The sequence below is a fragment of the Dermacentor silvarum genome, chromosome 2 (genome assembly GCF_013339745.2).
Source record: "Dermacentor silvarum isolate Dsil-2018 chromosome 2, BIME_Dsil_1.4, whole genome shotgun sequence".
Taxonomy (NCBI): Eukaryota; Metazoa; Arthropoda; class Arachnida; order Ixodida; family Ixodidae; genus Dermacentor; species Dermacentor silvarum.
The window spans coordinates 157,743,838-157,756,621 of NC_051155.1; positions in this window are offsets into that span (position 1 = coordinate 157,743,838).

The window sequence follows — 12,784 nt, forward strand, 5'->3', positions numbered from 1 at the left end:
ATGTCTACATGACGATTGATATAACTGTCTATTTAATGTAAGGACAAGGAATCACCTGCACCGGGAAAGCTGTAGACACAGCGCAGTTTTTTTTTCTTTCCTTGTCTTTTTTTTTCTTTTGCAGACTAAAAGAAGATTCGTGACAGATAGTGCTGTTTAGCATTGTTAATTAATTATTGGAAGAACCTGCGCTTACCTGCATCAGATATTACAAAATCCAAGGCATAGATATTTAAACTAATCCACTAGAAAACTAGTTGGCCTAGGAATGCAGCTAAGATGCCGCTGACAAAGGAATTCTGCGTCTTGTTGCAGTTACTTGGCAATGTTGGGACGTGCTATCGTTCCTACGTGACATCGCCTGTGCCGATACTTCAGTTGGCCGCTGGCTAGCATTCGACATTCAACACGTGCCATGCCAACGACCCTGACCACCTTTCCCTGCAAGGTTTGCCGGAATACGCTGTGCTGGAGCCCTGCCTTGTTAAGAAAGCCACAGCGATATTGTCTACATCAGACGCACAGTACAAAACTGCATGGCGTGCGCATTTGATCTTCAATGGGCATAAGAATGCACTTTGAATGCCGGTCACAAATGGATTCTGCGTCTTGTGGCAAGTGCGCGTATCGCCCTCTCTTTTTCAAAACGTTCCAACAACAAACACTCTAACAACATGCCCCATTGTTGTGATGGCTACTGCTGTGGAGTATGTCATGAAATTGCTGAAATATGTCATGAAATTGCTAATGCTAGGTGTTGACGTAGAGCGTAACCCTATTCCGCCAAAAGAAGGTTCTGCTTTCCAGCACAGAGAGGTACTAAATGCCATTAAAGACCTTACTGTGCACCTAAATGACAGGTATGACGGTATACTCAAGTCAATAGACAAAATTATTGAAAATCAGCAGAAGCCTAGAACGCTGTGTCCGCCAGCTGGCTACACGTCTAGACACAAAGCTTATGGGCACTAACTTGTCAATAATAAGAAAACATACATGTACTGACAGTCTGTGAAATTGAAGTGATCAGTTCTGTCGCGTCTAGTCATCCTAATAATTCTAGAAATGCGTGCATCCAGCAATCGCCATAATAGCTAGAAAGTGGTTCATCAACCACGCGTATCATTTTCCGATGTTTGCTCTCTTTCTGTCAAATATAAGAAATCCACAAACGTGACGCTGAATGATCCTTGACAGGCACATGTGGAGCAGATCTGGTTGATTTAACAAAAACGGGGCTATGTGCAAAAATTTACAACCGCGAGATTTTGGACTGCGAGAAGTACAAGTTTATATATGCAACCGTAGAAATTGCTACGGCGTTGGCATTTTAATGGTGGTTTCTGATGAACTAGTTTCCTTTTATTGCCCCTATTACATCCCCTCTCGTACTTGCATGTGTGTGCATTCACCTTTTACAGCGAAACCATCTATTGCTAGGGTGCCATGCATTTTTCGTGTCTGTCAACAAATGTGCGTGTACAAGAACTCAGTTTCCGAATTTGATGCAAAATCGCTTCATTCTATGCAAAAGCTTATACGTCTCACCACTGGTATATGCATTTTCAGTAGATTAATTATCAATCGGCACCATTTACAAGATCACTAGACTCTCAGATAAATAATAAGGGTTTCTCAAATATTTGCCGCTGTGCGACCCGCGTCGGCTATGTGTATGCTCACACCGCCCTCTCTTTGTCTTTGTCCCAAGCGCTTGCGTGCCTAGTTTCCAGGCGCTCTTCCGGCGTGGCGGAGCCATGGCGCTTGTCTAGTTTCACTCGGCTCCCCGAGGTGGCGATGGCCTTCGGCTGAATATATGCCGCCGACCAATACCGCCGATCAAAATAAAAGTGTGTGTGCGTGTGCCTTTCTTCGGGATGACCGTCTTCACCGCTCAAAAGAAATAAAAATTTGCTCATGCCTTTGATCAAAATTCTGTGTCACCTCTATGTTGTGTGCTAAACTGCTTCGCTGGTAATCTACTTTCACAGTTGTGGAATGGCGCGTGATTTTTTTTACGAGGATTACATAACATGTCCGTCATATCGCTCGCCTGACTGGCCTACCGGTGTTTCAGCTGAACTCCATGATGTACTGTGCAATTTGCGCGTAAGGTTCTCAAGTTCGCCCATTTTCCGTCTAGGCGACTGCACGTTTGCAAACATTTCTTGGACTGACTTTGTTCCAGTAGTGACCCGTGGATCATGTGAATGTGTTGGTTTGGTTGATAGGTACATAAAATTAACCTTTGCTCAACTTGTCAAATCTCCAACTCCTACTACACCGACTAGTGCTGCTATCTTAAACCAAGTAGTAACAACACATTCATTGATTGTGAAACCCCTTTCCTTGTGACCGGGACTAAGCGACCATTCTGTTGTGATTTTTCTCATCGCTAATGATCTACGTCGCCAAACACAAGAACGCTAAATGCTGTAGAGACTAAAGCATGGCTGATTACGTTGTTATTGAAGTTGACCTTGAACTATTCTTGCATAAAATAATCATCAACTTCTGAGAAAGATCGGTCCAGGTTAATTGGCGTCTGTTTAAGCAGTAAGTCACAGAACTAACTAACTTAGGCACTGCTTTCTATATTTGGTGAATGTATACGGGCCAGGTTATGAGTGATGTTTAGGCAATTGGGTTCAAAGCAAGTAGTTTGTTGGCGGCCTTGTCAAGAAATTATGTATTCAAGCACTCCGGAGCGTTATGAATTTGATTATCGGACGGCACAAAATTCATCCCGCTTTGATCACAGAAGTACAAATGCTACCGAGATCAAATTTAGTGACAAAAGGAGTAATATTATGAGACATTTGTGTGCGAACCTAAATGTTTGTGGATCAGATACAGATTTCTTAAAATTCATTAGAAACTGATTAAAAGTATTTTATGACCATGTTACGTCATTCCCCAGTGTCCCCGAATAACTTTTGGGACACTGAGCTTGCATGTAGCGAAGATGGAGGAATAACATATGTACTTTCAGGCCGAAATTTAGCATTCCTTGCCTAGCGAGAAACATTGGAATTATTTATTGAAGGCTGGTGTATTTCGCTATTTTTATTGCGATATACGAGGTTCCTGGTAGATCTTCCTAGTGTCCTTGTTGAACTAAGCATGACACTTACGTTTATATTTAATTGAAATTAGAGGGACATTATGGGTAATATGTCGGCAAAGATCGAAGTTCGGGGGCTAATTACGGCCGTAGCAGACGAGTACAATTAACCCCGTTAGTCCACGCGAGAAGAGTCTCAATCAAAACACAGAAACAAAAATCATCGAGTCTTAGTTACTCGGGCACTTGCGTTGACGGCGTGTACTTGCACTTGCGTTGACGGCAGTAGTGACGTGGCGGGCAGTGGCATACGAGGGACGCGGACGCACGGTAGAGCCAACCCGGACGTCCGAGTCCAAGGTTGTCGGAGTCGAAGACCGACCAAGCCCGACCGCTACAGCTGAGCGGCGCCCGTACCGGTTCCCTGGTTCGCGGCTTCGCCCTGGCGCCTCTCGCCAGCGTCGTTCCAGGCCTCTGGTCACCCCCAGGTGACCTCTGCTCTCCGCACGGCAGCTCAGGACCAGCAACAGGAACGCCAACCGGAACAGGCACGCCAGCAAGAACAGCAACAGGAACGCCAACCGGAACAGGCACGCCAGCAAGAACAGCAACAGGAACGCCAACCGGAACAGGCACGCCAGCAAGAACAGCAAGAGGAGTGTCGGCAAAGATCGAAGTTCGGGGGCTAATTACGGCCGTAGCAGACGTATACAAGTGGTACGGGGCGTTATAAATGTAAATCAGTGATATGCTAAGGAAACGAGAAAATGCGTTACTCGCCAATGACTTTGTTGTTTTTCTGCTGCTTTATAATTCTACAAACATCCCACGCATTCACTGCTTCAGGAGGCTTTGTACTTTGTTTTACATGAGCTTCTAGTACTACTCATACGTGTGACTATCAAAGTGCAGAAGACGACTAATTTATTCATCGAAGAGGACTGCTTCGATGACGCTTTTGGCATGAGAAGACAAGTGAGATGAATATATAAAAATTGTCGGGACTGTGACATCAAAATCCAAGAAACTTGGAAGCGAAAACATTTCATTTGTACATCCCTCTCGGTGGCTTAGACACATTTGAGAGTGCAGAGCACTTCTTTCGTTAAAGCAGGGATGTTCGCTCTGGAAGCGACCGGAAGAAAGGTGAAGCTAGAGTGCAACAGGGCAGTAGATTTAAATATACAAATTTTGGTGCACGGTCATCCAGACTCAATTTAGCCGGCCAAAAAAGACATTCAGGGACTTTCTTTGCAACTTTGAGTGCCACTGGCTATTCGAGGCCCCGTTCAAACAAATAAAAAGATCAGACATTTGCCGAGACCTGCTAGAGGAACCTGATTGCGGCACGCATCGCGGATCAAAGAAAACTGCCACCTTGTGTTTGTACGCTTCACAAAGGGCGTCCAGTGGGGAGTTGAATTGAAGTGTGAAGTGGGGGAGGCTATAGCGCTTCGTTTTCAAGCATGATCACTTTCTCCTTTGTAGAGCAGGTGAAGCAAAGCGTAACCAGACTGGGCAAGTCAAGCGGTAATTTGAGCGAGAAATGGCGAGGATCGTAGTGTAACTGGCATAGTTTCTGGAAGTATCAGCGATGAGGCACAGAGCACCTCAGCTAGCATACATGCATGCGCGTATCCGCACATGCATACAGGCATATATACATAAATAATTACATACATACATACATACATACATACATAATACATACATACATACATACATACATACATACATACTACATACTACATACATACATACATACATACATACATACATACATACATACATACATACGTATCTTAGAAGCGTGAATTGCTGGGCTAGTTGGTTCATGTTCTAAAGGGAAAAAAAACAGCGAAAACCAACACGCAGGACCAGAAGGAGGCAAACACGCACAGAGTCGCCAGACTTACAGCTGATTTATTTGAAGCATCCACATACTTCTTCAGTTGTAAGTCCAGCGACTGTGGGTGTGCTTCCCTCCTTCTGGTCCTATGTCTTGGTTATCGCAGGTTTTTTTGTCGCTTTAGATACATACGTACATACATACATGCATACATATGTATGTGGACATAATTATTTTCGTGCGTGCGTACGCACATACATACATGCATACGTACATGCGCATTTACAAAATATGTACGTGCGCACTTACGGAGGCATATATCTTTTTTGCATCTTACTTTTTTAGCTTTTCGTAGCTTGCAACCAAAAAGAAAAGCCGGAAGATCCCACGCTCTGTGCGAATCGATATTATGCGAAGCAGTGTGCGGGGAGCCTACCATGTCAACTAAACGACCATGAAAGCACCAAGACACAGGCGGCTGTTTCATGACCTACATGACGCGCATGTCATGACATATCATTTACGTTCGTCATATACCCTTGTCATCGTATACCAATTTTGGTACATACCAAGTAAACGAAACGACAATGAGAGCACAAAGACGTAGGCGGCTAGATAGATAGATAGATAGATAGATAGATAGATAGATAGACACATAGATATATAGATAGATAGATAGATAGATAGATAGATAGATAGATAGATAGATAGATAGATAGATAGATAGATAGATAGATAGATAGATAGATAGATAGATAGATAGATAGATAGATAGATAGATAGATAGATAGATAGATAGATAGATACTGTCAAAGTGCAAATGTTCGCCAAGACATGCTTCGCATTTAAAATGTTTCAAACTCGGTTACTTCGAATGCTGTATCTTGCTATCTTTTCATGAAATACTGAGCTATAGCGAAAGATTCTACGCAGTAGAAAATAAATTTATCTCGCACTTCGCTATATTACTTCAATACTTGGTTTAATATTGATACGGAACAGCCGCCACAGTGTGGCTGCACTGAACAGGTGGAAGACGACCTGTTCCCGCTTGACAAAGCATCCCCATCTTGGCCTCTGTTGGCTTCCGTGTAAATAAATTGTAAACAGCCTTGGGCATCAGCTACGCGTAACATTATTTGATGGATTTGCGAAAATTTACGCACACACAACCAACGTCATTTCACTACCTTCATTGCGTTGCTGTACCGTTGAGAGCCTATGTCCAACGGGTATGGTTTTTGCAACCACTTAGGAGAGGTATTTTTTGCTTCGGATATGGTGGCATGCCGTTACGCAGTGAGCCCATTGCGCATTTGGCTAAAACAAGAAAACGGGAAAGCGAAAACTGAGGATCGTATTACTATAGTCACCTTCAGAGTGTGACTATAATATTACGATGAGAACGATCATAAGGTCACCTTCAATATGTGTCGGGCTGTGTGGCCATCTCTGGAGCCAACACATGTGCCTCCAGCACGTATTCAACTATCGACCGTGTGCATTTGTGAGGACCTTAGAATATGGTAACGTTGCAAGAAACGTTTATAAACCGCCCATAGTGCCCATAGCCGCAGGGACACGCGTCGTCTCGTCTACGCGACCACAAAAATGTCAATATTTGTGAAAATAGAAGTAAGCCTAAAGGATAAAAAAAGAAACATTTGAAACGTTACCTCCCTAACTCCAAATCTGCCTAAGGACCTGATCCCAGAACAGGCGCGTTCAAATTTCATCAACAACTGAAGATATTCCAAGCACCGAAGTGGACAGCATATTTATTCAGTTGGATTAAGCCCCTGAATTACCGGTTCGCAATAATTTTTAAAACTCACAATAAAGATGTTCACAGAGCGCGAACCATAATAGAAAACAGAAAAAAATGACGTTCAGCTAACTCACTCACATTTGCCGTAGTTAATCCTTGCGGTTACACGGATGATAAATAGTAACCTCATGGGCCGTGCATTAATATTCTTATCCTCTCCAAGTACACTACAGCGAATAAATCAGGTCTATTTTTTGCATGTCGGCGGAAGTTGCCATCCGTATACGGGCACTTACCTGTTAGGGCCACCTGTTAGGGCAAACGCAGAGGGATGCAGAGTTGACATACAAGTCTCGATAGGCCTGGGTAGCTATTGAAACAAAAATAGTTTCAGTGAGAAACATAATCGGAGAGAAATACTCTTAACTTGGGCAGTCTGCAAAATTTGTGCTGCAAATTGATTTTGATGAATTCTTTTGTGGATTGTTTCAATATTGTGATAAAATTCACCAAGAGATTGGACAACAAATGAGCGCTAGATTCAGTACCTAACTTGACCTCTGTTTTTGCATGCGTTTACTGCGCAACAAGTATACAATATCTCGTAGAACCCAGCTAGAGCGGCGCGGTCTGTGCACATTATAATTTCTTATTAAAAGATCCGGAAGTAGGACTTGTTATTTTGATAGTCAAAGATGTCGACATGAAGTTTACGGAATTTCATGATTATGAAGCAATCAGGCATAGTCATAATTATTTGCTGTGAAAGACAGAGCCACCAACGCTTTTGAACAAAAGAAGAGTGATCGTTTGCAGCACGGTTATCAGCATATAAGTCATTTTAGGCATACCGCTCACATCGCTCTTTATTGTCATAGATGTCAGGCAACAAAGTCGACTGATATACATTACAGTATATATGTGAAAGGTGCCAAATTGACAAATATGTCAAAGAAGCAGTCACAGATTAGACGTCTTAAAATAAAGTGAAACAATCGTACTTGAACGTTTGCTTAATAGCTGCCGTATATGTCAGTGAATATCTACGACAAAGTTGACATATCTATGACAGCTGTTCTTTCCTCTGAGGCAACAACAACAAGAGCTGTTCACTGTCTTGGTTGTTGACGCACCAAGACTGCGAATCAGTGAATGCCCCTCAACGGACATCGTTGACAAGTGTCATGCAGTCGTCATATTGATCGTTGTGGTTATCGTCGTTGTTTTTGAGTGATCTTGGGTCCAAAGTTCTATTTTTGTTACCTCGCTGCAGACGTTTTGAAGGTCGTGGCGATGTCAAATTGATACATTGTAAAGGAAGGTTTTTTATACTTTAGATATATCGCGATGTCGTCCCCGTGGTTCTAGACCATGCCACCTTATGTTGTGGAGCTGGCAGCAGGGAATATGCAAGCGGAGCCAGTTATAAGGCAGTTGGATCCCTATACCTAAGCTGGAATAGGCACTCTTTCCACAAGCGCATGGGCCCTTGCTACCGAAGGAAAATATGCATTCAACGATGAGCTGCCTTTGTTGTAGATTGTTGTGTATTTTTACAGGAGCAATTGGGATAAGGGCGTCATATAAGTGGCGTATGCGGTGTACCTGGCTTTACCACATACGTATTTCTTTTTGTCGAGCTCTTGCCGGCAGCTTTCCGAGAGCTTTTTATACAGCACCACCGGCCACACAGGATACGTATTGCCGTCTTTTCGCATCTCTCTCAGTGCCCAGCATAGTTTTCAAGTTGCTAGAACTTTATGTTCCTGTTTCATTTCTCCTTCTTTCTTTCCCCACACCGATTGAGAATTTAACAACCTACCCCACCATATTGCAGCCACTACCCCCAAGACTGACTTCTTGAGAGCAATAAACGATTATCTGTCATCATAAGCCACAATGCGAATGTTCTTGCACCACCGTCCTGTAATCTCACCCCTTAATTTACAATCCCTGGATACGTTTTAAGCTAATAAACTGAACTGAACAGCTGCTTCTAAAGTTACATTGCACTTTCGTGAACGAGCTACTACTGCATACACTTGTAGCTGCCATAGTTCACAATCTTTGCATTTACTATTGAACAACTTACAGTATTACTTTTTAATAGGCTTGCGCAATTGCGCGTTGCTTTTTGTTGGAAATCTCGCAGCTGAGGTCTACCTGCCTCGACTGCAGGTCGCCTTCTGCCTGGCGAAAATTTCTTTGGCGATTCTATTTGACCTTTATTTCTGAAGTATGGGTCGCAAATGTATAAGAACGATCCACAACCACGATTCGAGAGCTTGAAATGCAGTCTTGAATAGACAAAACTACCGGTGCACCGCATAATATCACCCAGAACCGCAAAGCAGCGTGTGCGCCGAACTCTGTCAGCAGTCGAGTGGAAGATGATAAATCTTAAGCCGGTGTGCAGCCGAACGGGCTGTTTGCAGTGTACGTTCCACTTCCACTCGCAGCCTAAATGATCGCGTATGGCTTAGGAGCAGGTATGCTAGCGCTGCATAGGTGAAACAAAGACGACAGAAACAAACCAATGAGGCATAAGACGCAATATTTTGCTTCATGCTTAAGGAACTCAATAAATCATGGAGTGCTTCAGTCGCTGCAAAAATGTCCAGTCGCTAATGACACTGGCATCGAAAGTGGCTGTTTCTACCAACAATCTTAATTTTTTAACTACATCCTTTGCGAGACTGTTATTCCTTATTCTAAATAAGCTTCTCTTTAAGATGGCCTGCATGCGTCATGACAAGCCTCATAAAAACTGTAGGCATGACTCGAATAATTGTTCTATATATTTTATTCTTCATGATTTCATCCGCTCATTCTGATACTCTTAATTGGTTCTTAATTTTATTCTTCTCTAAATTTATTTCTGATGATCACGGTACCCTGTGAGTAACTGGCCAGCGCCTCCTCTACTTTTCAATGCCAGCCAGATGCGGCCGATCCAACCGTTCACCACCCCCTCCGATCGCCCTTTCCTACTCTGCCCCGTCGGCCAGCGTTCGCCCCTGCTTTACGGTCGTGGGGAAGAGTACCCTTTGATTAGCGTCTCACGACAGAAGTCGGAGGAGGTAATCCTGACGGACGCGTGAAGCGTCTACCAAATCTCCAGAACGGCAGCGCCACGAGCTCAGACGCACGCGTGACGCAAGCAGTGGTAGTGGTACTCTATGAGTAGGGTCAGATCGCGGAAACTCACTAAACTAAGGCGCACCAACGGCTCCCATTGCGGAGTGAGCGATTGCACTGGCATTGAAAAAATATAAGAGGCGCTGAGCTGACCTAGATAAACGTACTCCTTTACAGATTCAAGAGGCTGACCAGCGATCCTGAATTCTTGTTCCCTTGCCAGAATATTGAAGGTTATCTTTCTCTTCTGCATTGTCTAATTGCCTTATTTCCCTCAAATTTGGACTCCGTGCCACGTTTAGTTCTCACGGCACACTGGAAGACATTGCGTATAACGAATGTATACTGATTTCGAGCAGTTGCGTAAGAAATCTTGCGCTAAGTCCTTAGTTGCTGACACCCTAGAAACGTTTTCCGCACGTCAAATATGCACAGAACGTAACCCAAATGGACCAATAAATTATTTGTCCATTTCGTAACATTTCTGCACTTTTAATTTAATTTATTTCTGTAAATTAGGCGATATTTAAAAAAGGCTCTTAACCTGAGTTTTTTTGTTCCTGTATCATGACGAAAAAGCAGCGCGAGAAAAACGGGACAAGAAATCACTCGCCCTGTTTGTTCTTGCGCCATTTTTCGCGCGCTGTCTTTAAAGCGAAGCTTTGTGCCTCTACCAGCCAAGGGTTCTGTCCTGTCCGTCGTTGTAATCAAAAAACGATCCCGACGAACCGCTAACAATTGCAGGTATAGCAGTATAGCTTACTTGAATTCAGGCACCCGCCGTGGTTGCTCAGTGGCTATGGTGTTGGGCTGCTGAGCACGAGGTCGCGGGATCGAATCCCGGCCACGGCGGCCGCATTTCGATGGGGGCGAAATGCGAAAACACCCGTGTACTTAAATAGGTGCACGTTAAAGAACCCCAGGTGGTCCCAATTTCCGGAGTCCCCCACTACGGCGTGCCTCATAATCAGAACTGGTTTTGGCACGTAAAATCCCATAATTTAATTTTTTTTACTGGAATTCAGGCATTCAGCGTACAACTAAGCACTAGTTTTCGCAAGAAAACCACAAAAACAAGCTTCAAAGTGATGAGCCAACATGATAGATGATAAGGGCTGCGGGAAAAACAACGGAAACAGGCTCGGCGCGGTCCGTAAGATTAGATTGCAGCTGTTGCAAAGCTTATGCAGCTGCTTGAAAGAGGGTTGACGTCATTCGAAACCCTTCCAGCCTAGTAACTGCTTCGGTTCATTTTCTAGACTACCCCACTATGGGGTAGTCTAGTAGTGTATATCACACCGATCATAAAGCAGTAGTGAACATTGTTGTGAAGTAAATAATAATAAAGGCCGTGGTTAACGTTACGCTGTAGTGTGTGAAATATCAAGTGCGCCGCAGTCACCGTGAGGGTGGCGTAAAAAGCTTCGCTTTCCAACCACCTTCACAGGGTGGATTGGCGGGCAATTTTTTTCGCCATGCAGTCAATGTTTTTCATTTTTTAGTAAAAACGCATTTCTAGTTCTGTAACAGGAAAAAAAAACAAGAATAGAAATCTTCAATTGATGCCACAGCGACTGTTTTGCTCTGATTATGCGGAATTATCTGCCGAGAGATACAGCGACACGCAAGGGACAAGAAAGAAGCACGGCATGCGCGTTAGTGTCACCCGTGTCCTCTGTGTTCTTGTCGTGCCCTATACGTCGGAGGCACAACAATGCCAATTCATGTCGTGCTTCTTTCTTGTCAGTATACAATACCAACTCTCGAATGATTCTGTACTATGAATGACTTGCGTAGCAAACCATACATTTGCCAAAGTCGGGGTTCAAATGTTTGTATACTGTACTTTGTTGAACACTAGATTTCATTTTCTGTACCTCCAGACAGGCAAGGTCACATCATTCATGTGACCTAGAACTCTAACAACGGCAACAGGAGCTCATATATAATAAGATAGATTCAGGCATCACCATTAATAAAGTAAAGACGTAGCAAACACATTGCTTTCTTTGCTAAGTGCATTTCTACCTTCCTTTTATGACATGTCCGAGGTGACATTGAATTTGCTCGGTTCTTCAGTTTGTGCGAACACTTGAAGCTAGAGTGGTGAAGCACTTTACTTTTAGCACTACTTTGGCACAGATAAGTCAAAGCCTGCCGAAATACATATACTACATGTATATACTACATATATTCGAAAATGTGGTATTTCCTAATGTCCTTGCTATGTTCATTCGTTTCTACGACCAAGTCCTCTGCCCACGTGCCGAAGTTTCACTTTGGCCGCAAACCACATTGGTTGCCTTTTCCCTGATAACTTTAGAGGAAAGTGTGCCCTATCCAGAACCTTGCTGTTAAACAAACGGGCACTCTGAGACACTCACGTGGCACGTGGAATGTTTGCTTGTGCGGACACGAATTATTGCTTTCGATTATTATTTTTCGGCAAACATTTGGGAACCGTTTGCAGCGTGGCTGCGTCCAGCAAGTGGAGAATACAAATTATTGAAATAGAAACGCCAATGCTCGACAGCATTAGACGTCGTTACCAGAAGTGTGGCTTTGCGAGTGGCCCGTGAGTCGTTTCCGAAATTTCCGCGTCAGCTGGCATCGACGCGACAACAATGAAACGTACTCGTCGGCATGTAGCGCACGGCCGTGGCATCGAACGAACTCCTGCGCTGATGTGGACAGTGTAAGAAAAGTGAAACAAAAGGAGGGTTTTTCTATCACCCTGAAGCAGCAGGAACGTGGTGAAGAGTGTTCAGTGACGATGACCGAGAGAAGGAGTTACACTGTTTACAACAAAACTGAAATTTCTACACGTGTAGAAATTCAGCCCCACGTGGCTGAATTAAACGAAAATCTGTCCAGTAGTAACTCACTTTGAAGTAAAAAAGAAAAAAAAACACCGGGCGTTGCAACTTGTTTTTGCATGGTTACCGTAAAAAACGTAATTCCAAAT